The following is a 20,423-nucleotide window of genomic DNA, read 5'->3' as shown; positions in this document are numbered from 1 at the left end:
GCTCAGAAGAAGTGAGACCTGGGACTCAGTGGGAAGGAGGCATCCTCCAGCATGCACCAGTGCCAGAACTGGCGACAGAGCTGGTTGCCATAGAGACCACATGGGAACTCAGAGCTTGGCAAGCTGGAGCAAGGTGCCTGTGAGAAATCAAGCTACTGGGAATCTGGGGCTGCAGCCGGGAGGTCAGGTAGCACTGGGGCACCTGCAGGGCCGTGGCAGAGACTGGCAGAGTGAAATGTCACCCTTAGTTTACAGGATGATCTTGAAAAGTAAATGAGATAAGCAAAGAAAGCAAGGAGGGGCGCCCGGGGGGCTCAGTCGGTTAAGCATCTCACTTCATTCAGCTCAGGTCAGGATCTCATGGTTGGTGAGTTCGAGCCCCTCATTGGGTGAACACAAGCCCTCCTTCAGGTGAGCCCCTCTTCTCTCTCTCTCCTTCCCTCTTTGTCTCTCGTGGGATTCTCTCTCTCTCTCTCTCTTTCTCTCTGCCCCTCATTCGCTTGTGCCCTCTCTCTAAAAATAATAAATGAATAAATAAAAATCAAGGAGCTTGGCACGTACACATGCTCCACAAACACGACTTAATCTTAACCTTTTCTTTTTTTTTTTTTTTTTTTTTTAATTTTTTTTTTCAATGTTTATTTATTTTTGGGACAGAGAGAGACAGAGCATGAATGGGGGAGGGGCAGAGAGAGAGAGGGAGACACAGAATCGGAAGCAGGCTCCAGGCTCTGAGCCATCAGCCCAGAGCCCGACGCGGGGCTCGAACTCACGGACCGCGAGATCGTGACCTGGCTGAAGTCGGACGCTTAACCGACTGCGCCACCCAGGCGCCCCAATCTTAACCTTTTCAAGGTGCACTAGAGACCTCAAACAGGAGGCACTACAACCATTATGTCATTCTCTTTTTTTAATATTGATTTATTTCTTTTGAGAGAGAGAGAGAGCTCATGCAGCGGAGGGGCAGAGAGAGAGAGGGAGAGACAGAGGACCCCAAGCAGGCTTCACACTGCCAGAGTAGAGCCCTACAGGGGGCTCGATCTCACGAACCATGAGATCATGACCCGAGCCTAAATCAAGAGTCAGACACTTGGGGCCCCTGGGTGGCTCAGTCGGTTAAGTGTCTGACTTCGGCTCAGGCCATGATCTCACAGTTTGTGAGTTCGAGCCCCGTGTCAGGCTTTGCTGACAGTCTGGAGCCTGCTTCGGATTTTGTGTCTCCCTCTCTCTGTGCCCCTCCCCGCTCACACTCTGCCTCTCCCTCAAAAATAAATAAACATTTTTTTTAATTAAAAAAAAAAAAGAGAGAGAGATACTTAACCAGCTGAGCCACCCAGGTGCCCCATGGGTTCTGTAAATTCTTCTTAATGAAAGTCCAACTTCCCCAGTAACTTTTCAGTAAGTTTTCTGACAAAATGTCTACTTTTCAAAGTTACGGCAACCGTAATGGATAAAATTTAAATGTAAAAATGTGTTAATTCAAAAGAATTCACCATCCGATTATGATACACAAATTTAACATTACTACACACGTAGAGACCATTTATTTATCCCCGGGGCTCAGGTTTTATGAGAGAAGGAAGTAAGGTTCATGCGACATACACGTGTTCCACAGAAAATTTTGCAAGACTGCACCTTTCACGTTAAGTCAGAAACACCGCTATCTTATTCCCAGATATTCATTCTTTCTCACTGCAGAATTTACTACAAAAGCAAATACTTGTTCTTGTTCTTAATATTTATTTAGTTAAAAAATTAACTTTTAGAAGGTAGAATTTTTTCTTCTTACATGCCTCAATATCACTATATCATGCCAAAATTCTGCCACATTCAACTACTAAGAAGACATGAAAGTTCAGGTTCACTGAACTTTGATTTCACAAGAAAAAAAAGCACTAAAAATTTAGGGGCTAATACAATTAAAAAGTGTTTTATTCCTAGGGCGCCTGGGTGGCTCAGTCCGTTGAGCATCCGGCTTCGGCTCAGGTCAGGATCTCGCAAATCACGAGTTCCAGCCCTGCATCGGGCTCTGTGCTGATGGCTCAGAGCCTGGAGCCTGCTTCAGATCCTGTGTCTCCTTCTCTCTCTGCCCCTCCCCCGCTCACACTCTGTCTCTCTCTCTTTATCTCTCTCAAAAATAAATTAAAAAAAGTGTTTTATTCCCAGACAGGCATTTTAGCAGATTAGAAACGAACAAACAAAAATACCCTGCCACTGAAGCAACGCCTCTCTCTTTCTATATATTATATGTGAGTATATATGTGAATGACATGACACATACACCTATATTTATACGCATACACACATACACAAATATGTAAATAAAGACACGGATTCAAAGATTTCAAAGATGCGTTTCTAAATGGCTCACTGGTCCAAGATATGGCTGATGCCATTATGCAAATAAACATAATAATAGAAAAATAGATTTTATCCTAAAATGTATCCCAATATTAGACACAACAATGTAAGAATCAACATTTTTCTCACTTTGCAGAATGAGGTACCCTGAAAGCTGACCAATGTCACCTGGGCGTGTTTTCTACTCCTGTACTCCACTTTTAGAGACAGAAAGAGACGCCCAGAAATCATATGACATCTTAAAGACTGTATCAGTCTCCAGCTGTCTTCTCCAATACTCTAATAACTGGAAAAATAGATGTTTGGAACTACTTCCCCCCTCCCTCCTCTTTGTTTCCTCCCCTCTGTCTACTGTTGAAGGAAGCAAGCAATGACTTGGGTTTTCCTAATACTCTAACTAGAATCATTTGCTAAAATGATGTTACGGTTCATGGAATTGCGAAGTTAATTGGATTTCGACTCCACTTAAATTACTTTTAGGAGACCAATCTCTTGGTCAAAGAGGAAACAAGTAAGTAGTCTCCAGAACTACAACTCGGATATTTAAGTGACGTCATAACACAGAACCAGCAGATTATTAGAAAATGACATGTTGATAATTATTCCTTAATTTATGGATTATGGATCCATTGACCTTAAGGAAAAAAAATACAACAGTTATGCCTGCGAAACGCATCCAAAACTCACAAGGTGAATGAAACAAAAAGAAGACGATGGCTGTGTTTTTGTGTTGAAAAAATATCAAATCCCAAAACGACAAATTTTTGCTTGCTGCCTTCACAAAAGAATCGACTGCCACGTTTATTCAACTCTTTTGTGTATGGAAAATGGTCTTTCTAAAAATAAAAAAAAAAAAAAGACCTACAAGCAGCTTAATTTCTATATACACCAACCACCCTGATAAAAGAACCAGGATTTTTTTTTATATACGCTTAGCATTTAAGAGAAATGGTACGATGATGGTGTTTATTAGCGTGAATAATAAATTTCACAAGAGTAGATGATCAAAAGCTGATATTAAAGGACAGACTATTATTTGAATTAGCCTTAAAAGAAGGACATAGCATGAGAATAAAAAGTAAGTACAAACGTGGAGAGTTTAATTGGCAATGTTATAAAACGCACTAAAAGGAGAAATGACAAGGAAGCAGGAAGACTGTCTAGGGAGCCACTTTAGTGGTCCCAGACCTGATGAGGGCCACCGTAATAGTCTGACAAGCAGTAACAAGAGCTTACAATAAAGTGGCCGAGGACAGAGATGGAGAGTTGGAGGCAGAGGTGGAGAAAAGTCAGGGATGAGAGAGACTGTGGACGCAAAATGGATAAGAATTGAAATCTAATTGGGTTCAGGAGGTGAGAGAAAGAAAGATATCAAAGATGACCAAGAATTTTAGGATTTGCGAAAGGTCGTATCATACATCGTTTAGGGTCTAAGAAACCCCTCAGAGTTCGTCTGGCATGATCTAGTATCACAAAGGTGAAATTTAACTCCTAGAGAGTTTGGGTAATCCACTCAAGGCCACACAGCCCTTAGTGACAGTTAGACTAGAATCCCAAAATGTTCATACATGCTCACAAACTTGAAGAAGTTCTCAAGAAAAATAACCAACCTAAGGGAGAGCACATTTAAAACAAACGTAAAAGTGGGGCGCCTGGGTGGCTCAGTCAGTTAAGCGTCCAACTTTGGCTCAGGTCATGATCTCGCGGTTCGTGAGTTCGAGCCCCGCATCAGGCTCTGTGCTGATGCCTCGGAGCCTGGAGCCTGCTTCGGATTCCTTGTCTCCCTCTCTCTCTGCTCCTCCCCTGCTCATGCTGTGTCTCTCTCTCTCTCTGTCTCTAAAAAATAAGTAAATGTTAAAAAAAATGTTTTTAATTAAAAAAATAAATAAAACAAACGTAAAGGTAAAGACAGCAACAACAACAAGAAAGGATTTCATTTCGCACATGCGTACGACAAACCGACAGGTGTGGCAACCCCATCTCCATACGCTTTTCTCTGGAAGCTACTCTATGAATCACCTACTGTTATCATCCCCATTCACACGTGTGAAAACTGAGACCTACAGAGGCTAAGTAACTTTCCCCCAATCGTAAAGCTAATAAGGGCAGAGTCTGGGTACCAACCCAGACACTCTGACTCCACAAAGTATGCATTCTCATTTACACACTGATGATTGCGGACCCTGGCCGGGACCACTCCTGTAAGCCCAATAATTACACATCCGCCCACCTCTTGTCATTTCCTTCTAGATGTCTCTTCAGTCACTGGTGTGCTGGAGCCAGGCTACACTGGCTCATGAGGGCTCGCTGTAAGCATCTCTTCACAACTCCACGTTCAAGGCCGTCGTGCAATGGCTAGGCTGAAATCCACCACGATGAGAGTTTTTACACTACGGAAATTGGCCAACGCTACAAATTCAGGGATTTTTTTTTTCTTCTTCTTCTTTTTGGAGAGCCAGTTGCTAATCATTTATAAACCACCCCTGCCAAGGTTTCACAAAATTAAGAGTTCAGAACTGAGTCCCTACTCAGTCCCTACTTCGCCTAACTGGGTTCTCTTGCAGCGAACCCTTGTTTTGTGATGATGGCCACCAGAAGTCTGGTTCATGGTTAAGTGTGCAATCTCGCCTCCCGTATTCTTATCACCAATACCTCTTCAGCGTCATCTCCTAAATGTTCCTCAGTTGTATCCATTTCTATCCACATCTACCTTGCCACGGCCCCTGTTCACAATTCCTCCAAACTAATGGTCTACTCAACATTTTCCCTATGTCCAAACTCTCTCTCCCCCACAAGGTAGCCAGTGTGTTTAAGAACACAATTCTGGGGCGCCTGGGTGGCTCAGTTGGTTGGGCGACCGACTTCGGCTCAGGTCATGATCTCACAGTTTGTGGGTCAGAGCCCCGCATCGGGCTCTGTGCTGACAGCTCGGAGCCTGGAGCCTGCTTCCGATTCTGTGTCTCCCCCTCTCTCTACCCCTCCCCTGCTCACGCTCTGTGTCTCTCTGTCTCTCAATAATAAATAAACGTTAAAAAAAAAATTTTTTTTTTTTAAAAAGGACACCATTCTGATCAGGTCACTCTCTTTCGTCATTTCGCATTGTTTCTGGGTCAAGCTCAAACTCCTCACTTGGCCTTGAGTCCTTGCCTGGCCCGTCTCTGCCTCCCTCTCCCTGTCTCACATCCAACTCCCCCCTCTTCTCTGTGCCCACCTTCCTTCACATCATTTCACTGTGTTCCTGCCATGCCCAGGGCCATACACGCTATTCCTTCTGCCTCTTTCTTCTCTTCCTCCCCATTTAATAAATGCCTATTCATCCTTCAAACCTCAGCTTGATGTTACTTCTTCAAGAAAACATCTCTGACCGCTCAGATTTGGTCTCATGTCTTCATTACATAGTCACAGAGCATCCGCTGTACTCTTCCCACCAAAATGCACCCATGAGGGCAGGTGGCGGGGTCCATCTCAGTCAACAGTCTGTTCTCAATAGCAAACACAGTAACTTACATGTATAATGGGGGCTTGGTAAATATTCAATGAGCAAATACACTTTCAGTGAATGAAGACCGTCTTTTTATTCTTCTACTCACTCACAAAGAGTAATCCATCAAGATCCCCGGACCAGATTTTGAGGTGAGACTAGGCCACAGAGACAGTTGCAGCGTAGATGTTTCCTACATCTGAAATAAAAACAATATAAAAATAGCAGAAGTATAGCCACGATAACCACCTGTAGACCCAGAAAATCAGGGTTAAGCGGATTATTCAATTAATGGTGGATTTGACAACTTAAGTGCCAAAAACAACACTCAACTCCTGACCAAACACATGGTAACAGAAGTGAACAAGGACCCACACCTGAACCACATTCAAATAACCGGAAACATTTCCATTTCTTACTCCTGTAAGACTCCCCGGAAAGAACAAACTCAAGATAGGATGTCACAGGGCAATTCTAGAAAAAAAAAAATATCCCATCTTTGAATCCAGATGAATATGCTTTATAATACTCCCAGGGGCATTCCAGAAATATAAAATCCAGAGAGGTTCTGGAAGGACTTGACGGGGTTACTCAAAGTGTGAGCTATCTCAATACCTATGGATAGGGGGAGCACCCCATCCCTGACTGTTGACATTTCTCCCCAGAATTTGTTAGAATTCAATCTCCCACATCATTGTCAGTGATTTTGAATGTATAAAAGAAATAATACTAATAACACCAACAATCATAACTTCTATTTTTCGTAATGAGTAGACCAGAACCAACCATTCCAACTATCTTTTTTTTAATTTTTAATGTTTATTTACATTTTAGAGAGAGAGAGAGAGAGACAGAAACTGTGCATGAACGGCGGAGTGGCAGAGAGAGAGGGAGGCACAGAATCCGAAGCGGGCTCCAGGCTCCGAGCTGTCAGCACAGAGCCCGACGCGGGGCTCGAACTCACGAACCGCGAGATCATGACCTGAGCCGAAGTCGGACGCTCAACCGACCGAGCCACCCAGGCGCCCCTCATTCCAGCTATTTTTCCATCCAACTACACATTTCAGCCTCACGGTAGTGACGCACACTACTATTATTCTAATTTTACAGAGGAGTCAATATGCATAAAGAGGTGGCCATTGACTCGAGGTCACTCGGTTTTCCCAAGGTTGCACGAATCTAGATGAAGCCAAAATCTCAACCCAGGCATGCCCGCTGCAAAGCCCGTATTCTTTGTCACTGCACTATAGGACCTCATCTCCTTTAGAAGCTATCTAGAACCAAACGGAAGTTTACTCAATCAGCCCGAACATGGACATGCGTGAGGAGGAAAGCAAGGATATTTCAGTCCTACAATCTTTGTGTTATAACCTGGCGTGAAAGGGATCTGCAAAGCCTGTTTGGTTGAACGCTATCATTCCCACGATCTTTCCCCTCTTTGCCCATGCTCCACTCTCCACCCCTGTGATGTTAGAGTCTCCTGGTAAAGTGGCTGGAAATCAACTGCTCCGACACACAGAGAAATCCGGATGTGCTACCCCCTGGATGCTTGGACGAAAATGGCAGGAGAATGGGAAAAACTGATGCCGTGGACAGTCAAGGAGCTCCTCTTCCGGACCCCTCGCGGCAGGTACAAGGCAAACGTAGCCAGGGGTCGGCCGCCTCTCCCTTTCCTTAGTTGAATCATTTCAGGAGTGAACTACACGCATCGTTAAAATATCCACTGAGGGGTGAAAGGAATGGCATGATCGTGTGGGCCTTGGAAAGGTCTCTGCTTTCCCCCATGCATTTTAAAGTCGAGCTGGCTGTCTTCGGAGTCTTCTCTTTTGCAGGCCAAAATGCTTATGTGTTTTGAAGAAAATGACGTGTGTTCTGCTTTGTAGTTTTACTAAACATTTCACAGCCTAAACGACAGTCTTTTAAAGATGTAACTACAATTGAGATGCCTAGAGAGGAGAAGCAATAGAGATGGCTAGCGTGGGCAGGCTCCAAAGCTTTGAGCATGACGTTCAGGCTGCAGAAGGATCAGAGGAAGCCACTGGAGTTAACAGAAGCATTATTTACGGAGGCAATAAAACGCATGATGCCGATATCCACGCCGATGGTCAGGTCCAATACTTGCCTACCCTTTTTTCAAGTGCATTTTTGGCAATAGCCAGAGGGTCTGGCTGAGGGGGGTGTTACTTCCAGCTCTGGGTTCACTAGAAATACACATATCGGGGGGCACACGTGCCTCATCGGACGCGCCTGTGGACGAAATGCATCCGAAGACCCGCCAGTCTTGGGATCACGTCCACTAGACAGTTGCACATTTTAAGGCCACAGCGCTTTTCAAATAAATTTCCAGTAGGAAACAGGGTAAAGGAGCAGGGTTTCTCGTCTTCTGATTCGGTGATAAGAACGCGCTCTCACCCACTAGAGAGCTCCAAGGTAACACCCGATGACTTTTGCGGCCTGAGCCTCCGGGTCACAACGACTCCCAGAATTTTGCCCTGTTTCATTTCGTGTGTTCCTCTTTTCAGCAAGACTCCCGGCCCCTCCTGTGTCACCCACCTGCTCGCAGGGGGAGAACGCCCTTCCTCTGCTTTTGATGCGTTTGCTGGGGGGGGGGGGGGGGGGGAGATGATTCACTCAGTATCCCCTCTCATTCCTGCATTTCCTCCGACTACCTCCCCTCTCTGCCTTGGGCTTTGTCGGTTCCTCTCTCCCTACACTGCATCTCTTTTAGTTCCAAAAATAGATCATTCAATTTAGGAAGAACAATTAACTGGGATGAAAAAAAAAAATCTGAAGTATGGGGAGGCATTTCAGCTTCTCCATCAGGCATGAAGTAATTGGCAAATGCTACGGCAGTGTCTTTACTAGGGATGCTGGTTCATGCTCCTGGGTGAGCTTCAGGGAAATCGCGGACTCAGAAAGGTCAGACTGAGTTTCTGCGGTTCCACAGCCCCTCCCCGGTGAGCTCCGCACACGTCACAGAACAATGACACAGAGAACAGACCCCATGGCTGTGATTTCACCGGTGTCTGCACCAGATCTGCCCCCTAAAGAGACCTTGGATGTTTTGCATGATTTCTTACCCAGCAGAAGCTTATTATCTTCCGGTGCCTTGACCTGTCCCTTGAAAACTAATATATCTGGAACATTCTAATGCCTCCAAGGGAATTTTCATTCAAGAGGGCAGTCATCTTAGGGCAATGTCTCTCAAAGTGTGATCTTTGGAAATACCTGAATCAGAGTCGCCTGGGATCTTTGTTAAGAAGGCACATTCCCAGCCCACTTCTCAGACAGAATATCCGGGTGACGCTAATGTGCACTGATGTTCGAGAAATGCTAACTTATGGATTCTTTATAAAGGCAGAGCCAAGTTTAGAAAGTTATAGAGCCTCTAGAGTAGTGGTTCCCTCAACAGAGGTAATTTTGCCTGCTAGGGAGTCACAACTGGAGGTGTGTGTGTGTGGTGGGGGGGAGGGGGGGTTACTGGCACCTAGCAGGAAGAGACCAGAGACGGTGCTAAGTACCTACAGTGTACAAGACAAGCATCCACAACAAAGAATTATCCAGCCCCAAATGCCAGTGGTGTTGACAGTGAGCAACCCTGCCAGAGAGAGAGATGGGTATTTCTGATCCCAACTTGGAATTCGACTGGGAATTCAGTTGGGATCAATTCAGTCGCTACACCAGGAACCCCAAGAGTTTCTTAATGCCAGGGTGAACGTTTTTCAAACTGCAAATCATTAAATCAGTTAAGTGTAGCCTACGGCCAATTTACAACTACGTGGATGGAACTAGAGGGTATTATGCTAAGCAAAGTTAGTCGGTCAGAGAAAGACAAATAAATATCATGATTTCACTCATATGAGGACTTTAAGAGACAAAACAGATGAACATAAGGGAAAGGAAGCAAAAATAATATAAAAACAGGGGTGGGGACAAAACAGAAGAGACCCATAAATATGGAGAACAAACAGAGGGCTACTGGAGGGGTTGTGGGAGGGGGTAAGGGCTAAACGGATAAAGGGCATTAAGGAATCTACTCCTGAAATGTTGCACTGTATGCTTGCATGTAAATAAAAAAAAATTAATTAATTAAAAAATCATGGTATAGGTAAATAAAGTAAAATAAAATAAAATAAAATAAAATAAAATAAAATAAAAAAGTAAAATAAAATAGAATAGAATAAAAAGGTGTAGCTTATGGCCAGCGTTTTTTTTGTTTGTTTGTTTGTTTGTTTGTTTGTTTTTAATGGAATGAGATGGGGGAATCCATGTGGCTCAGTCAGTTCAGCATCTGACTGTTGATTTTGGCTCAGGTCATGATCCCAAGATCCTGGATCAAGCCTCAAGTAGGGCCTTGCACTGGGTGCACAGCCAGCTAAAGATTCTCTCTCTCCCCTCCTCTGCCCCATCCTTGCTTGTGCTCTCTCAAAAATGAGTAAAGAAATAAAAATGGAATGAGATGGAAGACAAAAGGAGAGAAAAGAATCGGATATATCTGAGTGTATCACACACAGTGAAGGTATTATTTCATGAAATTTTTATTTCAGTTGCATTTCTGACCTTAACACATAAAAGAGGATGTAAGGGGCACTTGGGTGGCTCAGTAGGTTAAGCGTCCGACTTCAGCTCAGGTCATGATCTCACGGTTCCTGAGTTCGAGCCCCGTGTCGGGCTCTGTGCTGACAGCTCAGAGCCCGGAGCTTGTTTCGGATTCTGTGTCTCCCTCTCTCTCTCTCTCTCTCTGCCCCTCTCCCACTCATGCTCTGTCTCTCTCTCAAAAATAAACACTAAAAAAATTAATTAATTAAAACAGGATGTAAAATATGTTCCTCCTTTATATATCTTTACTACTAAACATGTTACATTTCCACAAAAGCATAGAAACCACAAATGTGTCACCTAATGAATTATCATCAACACTGTGTAACTATCACCTAGGACAAGAAATAGGATTCAGTTGCCCAGAGCCCTTCTGTACCCCATTCCCATCATAATTCCCTTTCTCCCCACTGAACATAGCAATGATCCTTTTATGATAACCACACCTCTTCATTTTTTGTATAATTTTTAGGTGTGTATCTCAAGTTTAATTGAGATTTTCAGTTTGAATTTCATATAAATGTTATTCTACTTTTTTAAAGTTTGTAATTTGTGAGAGAGAGAGAGAGAGAGAGAGAGAGAGCAGGGGAGGGGCAGAGAGGGAGGGAAACACAGAATCTGAAGCGGGCTCCAGGCTCTGAGCTGTCAGCACAGAGCCCGACGTGGGGCTGGAACCCACCAACGCCAAGATCGTGACCTGAGCCAAAGTTGGACGCTTAACAGACTGAGCAACCCAGGCACCCTGTGGATTGTTTTCAACATGGGGCTGTGATGCATAATGCAGATATGAACATTCTTGTATGTCTGCTGGTACACATTAAGGTGTGTGCAATTTTTTTAGCGTTTATTTTTGAGAGACAGAGCATGAGTGGGAGAAGGGCAGAGAGAGAGAGAGAGAGAGGGAGACACAGAATCCGAAGCAGGCTCCGGGCTCTGAGCTGTCAGCACAGAGCCCGACACGGGGCTCGAACTCAGGAACCATGAGATCATGACCTGAGCCGAAGTCGGACGCTTAACCTACTGAGCCACCCAAGTGCCCATGCGTGCACCATGTTAAATATGTATTTACAAGTAAAATTGTTGGATCTTAAGGTGTGTGCATATTTGGCTTTAGTAAACGATGCTTCCAAAGTATGTGTAATAACTGACACTCCCACCCGGAGAGTATGAGAGCTCCAACTTCCCCACATCCTCCGTGTACTTGTCTGTATTTTAAATTATAGACATTCTAGAAGTTATGTACTGGTGTCATATTGAAGTTTTAATTTCTCATTCCCCAATTGGTAAGAAGATTGAGCATGTTTTCATATGTTTACAAACCATTTAGATGGTGACACTCCTGTTTAAGTTTCTTGACTATTTTTATATTGGATAGTCTTGTCTTTTTTATTGATTTGTAGGGATTTTAAAATGGTTTTATTTTCGTGGGGCACCTGACTGGCTCAGTGGGTAGAGCATGCAACTCTCTATGTCAGGGTTGTGTGTTTGAGCCCCATGTTGGGTAGAGAATACTTAAAAATAAAATCTCTAGAGGCACCTGGGTGGCTCAGTCGGTTCAGGGTCCAACTTCGGCTCAGGTCATGATCTCACGGTTTGTGAGTTCGAGCCCCACGTCGGGCTCTGTGCTGACAGCTCAGAGCCTGGAGCCTGTTTCAGATTCTGTGTCTCCCTCTCTCTCTGCCCCTCGCCTGCTCACACTTTGTCTCTCTGTCTCTCTGTCTCTCTCTCAAAAATAAACATTAAAACAATTTTTAAAAAAGGATTGTGTCTTGGAGTGGGGAGGAGAATTATGTCATTTGTAGTTTTTTATAGACGATTTTGACCAGATTAAGAATACTTTCTTGGTATTCCTAGTTTATAAAAAGCTTTCAGAATGAATGCATGTTGGATTCTATTATGCGCCTTTACTACATCTATTCAATTAACACTATTATGTTGCTCCTTTATTCGGCTGACATGCCACACCGTATTGATATTTTAATATTATACTAACCCTGTCTTACTGAAATAAACTCAACTCATTCAGAATGCGTACCCTTTTTACATGTTGAGTGATTTGATGTATTAATAGTATAACTTGTTTGGGATTTTTACATCTGAAAGGGGCAGGTCTATCAATTTTATTTCTCACGATAACTTTGCAGATTATCGATATCGAAGTTATCCTGACTGTAAAGCGCTACTTTTTTTTTCCAGTTCTGTGAAGGAGTATGTATAAGACTGTTGGTCTTTGTCCTTTAAATACTATCCAGAAACAAAAAGGTAAAGCATTCTGAACTTGGAACTTCTTTTGTGGAAAAGTGTTTAATTAGATTCAATTTGTTTGAACCGTTACAGGACTTCACACATTCTCGATTTCACTCCCGTGGCCACTCGAGCAAATTCGATTTACTAGAAACGTGTTACTTCATTATTGGCAAACTTATTCCCAAGATCCTCTTACTATCATTTCAGTGGCTACAGAACCTACATGCATGGCACTTTTTGAAATTTCTGACAGGGTTCTTTGTGACGTCTTCCTTTTCTTCTGATCACTCTTGCTAGAAATGCATCCCTTGTATTAGGCTTTTTAAATATCGGATCAGTTGTTAAGAGAAAGGGGTTAAAAGTCTCTGCCCAAGATTATGCATTTGTTCATTTCTCCTTGTAGTTCGAAAAATATTTTTTTATATATTTTGCAACTGTATTATTATCTGCCTACAAATCTAGAACCACTGAGTATCTATGTGGAAAAAATTAAGTTGGATCCATATCTCCAATACATATCAGGATAACTAACCAAAAAAAAAAAAATGCTTTGCAAGATCATGGGAGCAATGCTTTATACTCTCCGTATAAAAGCTTCCTAGACTATTTTGAAATTCCTAGAACTCCTAAAATAAACTATTGATAAATTTGACTATATAAAATAAAACTTTTCTGTATAGCAAAAAACACCGTACGTAAAACCAAAAGGTAAATGAAAAACTGGAAGAAAGTATTTGCAAATTATATCATAAGGATTAATTTCTCCAAATATAAAAGCCTCCTGCAGATCAATAATAATCTAAAAGAAAATGAGCAAGGGATATTAATAAGGAATTCAACTAAAAAGAAATACAAATGGCTTAAATCTGAGCTATCACACTCAGTCCATTTATTATATGAAAACTACAAATTAGGTACACACCAAGACATCATTTTTTGAACCATCAGTTTGGCAAAGATCACAAAGATTTAATGCAATCTCTACATATATATATATTTTTAATGTAATATATATATTAATGTAAGCTCTACATATATATATGAAACAATACTATATACTGATATAAAATAATCTTTATATAGATCAGTAAAATGCACAAAGTGCAGAACAGTATGTATGCTTTGCCACTATGGTGTAAAAAGAGGTAATATATAGGGGCGCCTGGGTGGCTCAGTTGGTTAAGCATCTGGCTCTGGGTTCCGGCTCAGGTCACGATCTCCTGGTTTGTGAGCTTGAGCCCTGAATCGGGCTCTGTCTTGTTCCTGATCTCAACGTGGGGAAAGGGGGTTCCCACACAACACCAAAGAAGTCTTGGAAGCCAGCAGTGTGTCCGAGAACGGAATTCCGACACTCCGTACCCAGAGAGAGCATCAGATCCCCCAGGCTGGGGGCTCAGGTCCGCAAGACCCCCCCACTGCCCACCCCACGCACCGCTCACAAGTCACAGGCTGCAACCCCAGCTCCCCACCCAGCGCCCAGGGTCTGGAGGGCCCAGCCGCCTCCTCCTTAGCTCCTTTCCATTTGCTAGAGTGGCTCTCAGAAGTCAGGGAAACACTTCCTCACACTTACCAGTAAAGGGTGTGCCGGTGAATCACAGGGTCAGATGAAGATGCCTGGGGCAAGGTGTGGGGAAAGGGCACAGGGGCTTCCAGACTTCTCCAGCTGCCACTCCTCCTGAGCCTCCTCGTGTTCACCAACACAGCTCTCCCAACCCGGTCCTCTTGGGTTTTTCGAGAGGCTTCAGTGCCTAGTGTAGATTGACTAAGTCATTGGCCCATTGGCTGGTTCCGCCTCCAGCCCCTCTCCCCTCCCCGGCTCCCCAGGGTTCAGGTCCTGAGGTCAGGAGGTTGCAAGGTCAGACTAAAAGTTGTGACCCTCTAATAACTAGGTCTGCCCTTTGGGCAACCAGCCCCGCCCTTGGGTGGGGTCCAAATGTCACTTTCATTTATATGATAAAAGGCACCTTTATCACTCTCAGGAATTTCCAGGGGTCTGAGGGGCTGTGAGCCCAGAACTGTGGATGAAGACCAAATATATACGTGAGAAATATATTTTGGTCATCTGAATGGCCAAATAGATATTTCTTAAAAATCACACTATTGCAGAAGCAAAAACAAGGAACGAGTTATTTAACTAAATGATTCAGAGCGCCTGGGTGGCTCATTCAGTTAAGCCTGCGATTCTTGGTTTCTGCTCAGGTCATGATCTCATGATTCATGGGATCAAGCCCCATATCCAGCTCTATGCTGACAGCACAGAACCTGCTTAAGATTCTCTCCCAATCTCTCTCTGCCCCTCCCCGACTTGCTCTATCTCTGTCTCTCTCAAAATAAATAAAATAAAATAAAAATGTTAAATAAGTAAATAAATAAAAGCAATTGAGGGGTGCCTGGGTGGCTCAGTTGGTTAAACGTCCAGCTCTTGATCTCAGCTCAGGTCTTGATCGCAGGGTCCTGAGTTCAAGCCCTGTGCTGGACTGGAAGCCTACTTTAAAAAAAAAAAAAAATGAGGGGCGCCTGAGTGGCTCAGTCAGTTAAGTGTCGGACTTTGGCTCAGGTCATGATCTCACAGTTCGTGGGTTCAAGCCCTGCGTCCGGCTCTGTGCTGACAGCTCAGAGCCTGGAGCCTGCTTCAGATCCTGTGCCTCCCTTTCTCTCTGCCCCTCCCCTGCTCGCACTCTGTCTCTCTCTGTCTCTCTCAGAAATAAATAAACATTTAAAAAAAAAAGGTTTTTTTAAATGAAAGCAATTGAGAAATTATAACCTGTAGAGGCTGCTTTTAGACAACAGGCTTGAGAAATGAAATGTAGAAAGGGCTCACAGTGACCACCTGGCTGAATACAAACAGGCCCATCAGGCAACCCACCCCAAAATATCCATGGGCCCTAACTGACCAATGGGCTACTTACAACCAGACACAGTTTCCAAGAAAGGGGAAGATTCCATGTGCCATACCTCCTCACCTTCCCCCCAAGCCCCGGGTTTTTTAAAGTTTATTTACTTATTTTGAAAGAAGAGGGAGAGGTAGGGACAGAGATTGGAGAGAGAATCCCAAGGAGGCGCCTCCACGCTGTCAGTGCAGAGCCCGATGCGGGGCTCGAACGCATGAACTGTGAGATCACGACCTGAGCTGAAATCAAGAGTCAGATGCTTAACAGAGTCACCCAGGCGCCCCCAACCTTCCCCCTTTAGAAACAGCCCTGACCCACTGCCTCATGAAAGACGGCCTCTCCTTTGCTGTCCTGCTCACGGCTCCCTTGAAATATATTCAATAAACTTCTGTCTCCTTTGGTCTGTCTTGAATGAATTCTTTCACGGCCCTTCCAGCACTTGGGATTCTCTCTCTTCCTCTCTCTGCTCCTTTCCTGTTCATGCTCTCTTTCTCTCAAAATAAATAAATAAACATTAAAAAAAAAAGAAGGAAAATGAAGAGAAAAGTTCTGCATACTGAATGAGAAGACCTCCGCTTCCTTCTCCTACCTCACTTTCAGAATGCCAGCATAAAAGCTGGAGATCCCCCAGATAAAACTTGAAAAATTATTCTCTGGAAAAAAATGGATTAGCTTTTAGTTCAGGTGAAAAATCAAGTTTTGAGAGTTCCCAACAAAAGACCGATATGATGGGCCTGATCATCATCGGAAACCCACCAGTCAATGAGCCAACCCCACACGGTTTTCAATCAACAGCCTAGAGCTTTCACTCATAAATGCAAACAGAGAGACAAAGCCCCCAGCTCCAACTAGCCCATGCAGTAGAGACCAACACAAACAAATATAAAAAAGACATTTGGAGAAAAAGATAACTCATAGAACATAAAAAACTTTAAAATAAGTATTGTACTCAATATCTTCACAGAGATAAAAAAGAGGAATTTTATAAGGTGAAGGAAAATCCTACCATAAAAAGGTAATAGAGAATAAGAAAGAATCTTTCGGAATTAATAATATAATAGACATAAAGAGGTCACCTGGGTGGCTCAGTTGGTTAATTTTCTGACTCTTGGGCTCAGGTCATGATCTCATGGTTTGTGGAATCAAGCCCCAAGTCAGGTTCTGCACTGACCAGTGCTGAGCCTTCTTGGGATCCTCTCTCTCCCTCTCTCTCTGCCCCTCCCCCATTTGCGAGCATGCGCTCTTTCTCTTTCTCAAAATAACTGAATAAACTTAAAAAAAAAAAGAAAGAAAAAGAAATAGAGTCAATAGAAGACTTGGAAAAGTTAAAGAAATCTCCATAAAAGATAAAGCAAAAAACAAATAAACAAATAAGCTAAGGAAATTAATATGGAAGGAAAGGGCAGCCAGGGATGGGAGAGGGGGTGGGTTTAAAGGCTCAACCAAGAGGTAAAACACCAAACACACAAAAAGTTCCACAAAGAGAGAATAAATAGGAAGAAATCATCAAAGAAGTGGAAAGTCTATTTCTTCTTTCTACACTATTTACTCCTGGCCACCAAACTGGGGAAGAGGGTTTCCCACACCATCCAATTCTCTAACTCTCTATTCCAACCCAGTGTCCTCCAACTCAATTCAATTCTAACACTATTTACCCTGAATTAGCATCAGATCCCAAAAGTTAAGGACGCAGCCCTATAAACTACTTCCCACTTGAGACACCTATCACAGGTTGTCACCTGTGCTTCTGACGGATCAGCTATAAATCAGGGTTCCCATGATGCCCTCCTTGGGTTTCACTTTGTAGGTGTGACTGATGAAAACATTGGCCATTGCTGGTTAAGTCGAGTCCCAGTCCCTCTTCCCTCCCCAAAAGTAGGAGTTGGGCCTGAACCCTCTAATCCAAAGATGGTTTCCCTAGCAACCAGCTCCCTCTCCTCCTTAGGGTCTTTCCAAAAGTTTGCCTCATTAACATAACTTCAGGTGTGGTTGAAATAGGCTCTTATGAATAACAAAACCTCTCCTTCCACCTTCCTCTATATCTGCCCCACCTCCCCCACTTCACTTTTATAGCCCTTATCACTTGGGAAAATGCAAGGGTTGTAGGAGCTCCTTGTCAGGAAGAGGACAGAAACCAAGAACACTTTTCTTTTTCAACGTTTTTTATTTATTTTTGGGACAGAGAGAGACAGAGCATGAACGGGGGAGGGGCAGACAGAGAGGGAGACACAGAATCGGAAACAGGCTCCAGGCTCCGAGCCATCAGCCCAGAGCCTGACGCGGGGCTCGAACTCACGGACCGCGAGATCGTGACCTGGCTGAAGTCGGACGCTTAACCGACTGCGCCACCCAGGCGCCCCCCAAGAACACTTTTCTTATTACAAACCACAATTTCACAGAAATAATACAGGAAAACTTCCCAGAACTGAAGGATGTAAGATTCCTGGTTCCAAGGGCCTAATGAATGACCAGGACAATGAAAGAATAACAAAATAATAGGAGATTAATACATAAAGTCTTAATTGAAAAACAAAATCAGTAACTTAAGTGTGGGTATGCTACTTAGAAACAGGGAAATACAGGGGCGCTTGGGTGGCTCAGTAGGTTAAGTGTCCAACTCTTAACTTAGGCTCAGGTCATGATCTCACGGCTCATGTGATTGAGCTCAGCATCTGGTCATGCGCTGACAGCATGGCATTCTCTCTCTCCCTCTCTCTGCCACTTCCCTGCTCCCACTCTCTGTCTCTCTCTTCAAAGTAAAGAAATACACACTGAAAAAAAAAAAAAGAGGGAAATATTAAAAAATACCAGAAGGAACAGCTATCGTTACTGATTATGGCTGCTTCTGGGAGGTGGGATTCTGGTGAAAGGGGAAAGAGGACTAATGCTGGAGGTTAACAGCCTTGAAATTCAATTTGACATTTGAAACTGTGTAGATGTTACTTTGATTTTTTTTAAGAAGAATTAATTGTAAAAAAAAAATACAACTCATTTAAGATATGATGCACTTATGTCAAGAAGTCCTTCTAGAAATTTGTCTAAACTCCAAACATATGCTTGAGTTCAAATGCAAGAATTACCTTGCCAATCTGGTGGCAGACTCATTAATAGCATGTGTCTCAGTGAACTCTAGATATAGACCAATTTTAATAACCTTAAATAGTTGCATAGCACATTACTAGTAAGTTGCCCTTAATTTTTACAAAAATGCTCGTTTATGGAATTGCCTATTATTCTGTAAGAGCTGAGGAAGTATCCTCCCTTTTTGGATCACTTCCTGGCTAATCAGAAAAATTCTTGCAGCACAATCTTGAGCCATGATTATAATTTGAATATGAGGTAGCTTCTCCTATCTAAGATTTTTTCAGAGATTCTAAGAGTTTATCCACTCACTTAAATATCATTGAAACATATGGTAAGACACACACTTTGCCAGATGTTAAAGATAATAGAGATTAGAGTCTAATAATATGACTACTGTCCCAGAGATTCTAGTGAATCTAGGCTTGAATTAGGGTCTCCAGGTTGTTACAGATATCTGAGACATTTCAAGTTGTGGTTCAAAACTACAAGTTTGTCATAGAAACCTGGGAGGGTTCAAGGTGTCCCACCATTTGGAAGTTTGAAAATATACAGTTACTCAGCAAAAAGGGACCTGTGGAAGATCTTGCTAGTTATCGGTCCATAAGCATCCCCACCCCCACCCCCCACTTTCTCTTGCTAAGAGAACCCCGACTTTGTGGTCAAATGTACCAGTGCCAGGAGACGAGACATAACATGCTTGACCAATGGGACAATTGTGTTTCAGACTTTTAGAGCCTCCCCTGCAGCTAAGGTAGTCACATGACCATTTCTGACCAATAATCTTCAGCTGAAGCCTATTGTGGGATTTCTGGGAAAGTTGTTGATTACCTGATAAAGGAAGACAGATAGGACTGGGAACTGCTGATTCTCCATTTCCTTCTGTCTTAACGTGGATGTAGGAACGAGAGCTCCAGCAGCTGCCTTGTTACCAAGAAAATAACAGCCAACACGCAAGGGCTAGTTAAGCAGAAATACAAAAGGGTCTTAGCGTCTAACGTCAGTAAGCATCCAACTCAAAGGTGCAACTGTTCTACTTCTGCTTTGCTGTTATGTAAATAATGAGATCTGTTTCTACCCATAGAACACTTCGGACACCCAATGTGTGAGGATTTTTTCCCCCACATCAACCAATTCTCCAACACCAGATGAGTGTCCTACAATTTGACTCAATCCTGACACTATCTACCTGGAGTTAGTATCAGATCCTGCACGTGAAGGGCTCAGTCCCACAGGACTGTCCTCCCTCCACTTCAGACACCAGTCTAAGTCCTAGCCTTCTGTCCTTATGGCTGGAAACCAGGCTGGAAATCAGAGATTCCCACAACTTACCCTCAGATGTGATATTTTGCCACAATAGCTCACAGAACTCATGAAGACATTTTACTTCATAAAGGATACAACTCAAGAACAACCAGATGGAGGGGATTTATAAGGTATTGGGGGAAGGGGTGCTCAGAGTTTCCTTGCCCTCTTCAGGCCTACCACTCTCCTAGTACCAACACGTGTTTACCTACCTGGAAGTTCCCTGAACTCCATTTTTTAGGTTGCTCATGGAAGTTCCCTTAGGCAGACATGGTTGAGCATCGGTGACAGACAAATCTTGGATCATTGGTGATTGGCTCAATCTCTAACCTCTCTCCGCTCCACAGAGGTTAGGAGTGGGGCTGGAAGTTCTAGCCTTCTGATAATGCTTGGTCTTTCTGGCAACTAGATCCCATCCTGAACCTATCTGGGGACCTCCAAGCCACCAGTCATCTCCT

The 20,423-nt window shown here is 43.4% G+C and overlaps 1 long non-coding RNA gene across 2 annotated transcripts in view; it reads right to left on the bottom strand.

Moving 5' to 3' along the window:
• Positions 1-5,362: 5,362 nt before the first annotated feature.
• Positions 5,363-20,423, bottom strand: part of LOC102901635 — a 31,149-nt gene continuing 16,088 nt past the window's right edge. The window contains exons 3-5 of one of the 2 annotated variants that reach the window (XR_006591429.1): positions 19,492-19,620; positions 14,259-14,436; positions 5,363-6,041 (exon numbers count right to left, since the gene is read on the bottom strand). This is a non-coding gene — a long non-coding RNA (uncharacterized LOC102901635). The remainder of the gene's footprint in view (positions 6,042-14,258; positions 14,437-19,491; positions 19,621-20,423) is intronic. The other variant, XR_006591430.1, reaches the window with a different exon arrangement.

This window comes from Felis catus, chromosome F1 (genome assembly GCF_018350175.1).
Source record: "Felis catus isolate Fca126 chromosome F1, F.catus_Fca126_mat1.0, whole genome shotgun sequence".
NCBI classification, from domain to species: Eukaryota; Metazoa; Chordata; class Mammalia; order Carnivora; family Felidae; genus Felis; species Felis catus.
The sequence above is the reverse complement of the archived record's forward strand: the minus strand, read 5'-3'. Positions and strand labels throughout refer to the sequence as shown.